This window comes from Opisthorchis viverrini (assembly GCF_000715545.1).
Source record: "Opisthorchis viverrini unplaced genomic scaffold opera_v5_8, whole genome shotgun sequence".
NCBI lineage: Eukaryota > Metazoa > Platyhelminthes > Trematoda > Opisthorchiida > Opisthorchiidae > Opisthorchis > Opisthorchis viverrini.
Window position 1 is genome coordinate 3,649,766 of NW_008751664.1, and position 779 is coordinate 3,650,544.

Below are 779 nucleotides of genomic sequence, written 5' to 3' on the forward strand. Positions count from 1 at the left end.
GGTATGGCGGGCTTTGGCGAAGAGCGATCCCAGGGTAATGGGGAGCCGTGCCGCAGCTTCGAGTTTTAGAGGATAGGGGGTCAGCTCCGGCATTTGGGGGAGTGGCTGTAATACAGATCGGTTTGGAGCAGGCTGTACTGATGTCGGGTACGGGGGTGTTCAATGGAACTGGAGGAGATTTTAAAGGAGGCCGGACCAGTTGACGGGTCCGGTAAGTTATTGGTTGAATCTGGTGTTCTCCAACAGCTATGTGCAGATGTATCGCCGGCGACATGACTTTCACAACTTTCCGAGGGGTTGGTTTCATGAGTAGTCTGCGACTGAGTCACATCGGGAGCATTTAGTGGTACGGATTGTTGAACAGAATATGGATTCGTTCGATGCTCATCAGTAGTCGGCTGCAGAAGTTCGGAGAGTGGGTTTCTTGTGAGCTGTCTTTGTAGTCTGGTACGAGCAGCCTTGACCTTTATGGTCTGGAATGTCTGGGTCGAGGACAGAAGGGCCTGAGATATTAAAAGGCGCCTTGCATCGTCTTCATCGCTAAATTGCACTAGTATTGGGTAACGCAAGTAGGGTTTCGACGGTCGCAGCCGCCGGGCTGTACAGACTGTGTCATGCATGTTACATGCTGTCAAGTTGGCTGCTTTTGTGCGTTCTATCAGGATGCGCTCGGGGACTTTATATAGTAAGACATGTTTACGGCTTTCCATACGCCGACTAATTTCCGAGGCGAGCATGTCAATAAAGACTGACGCTTTTGCAAGATCTGATGGATCACA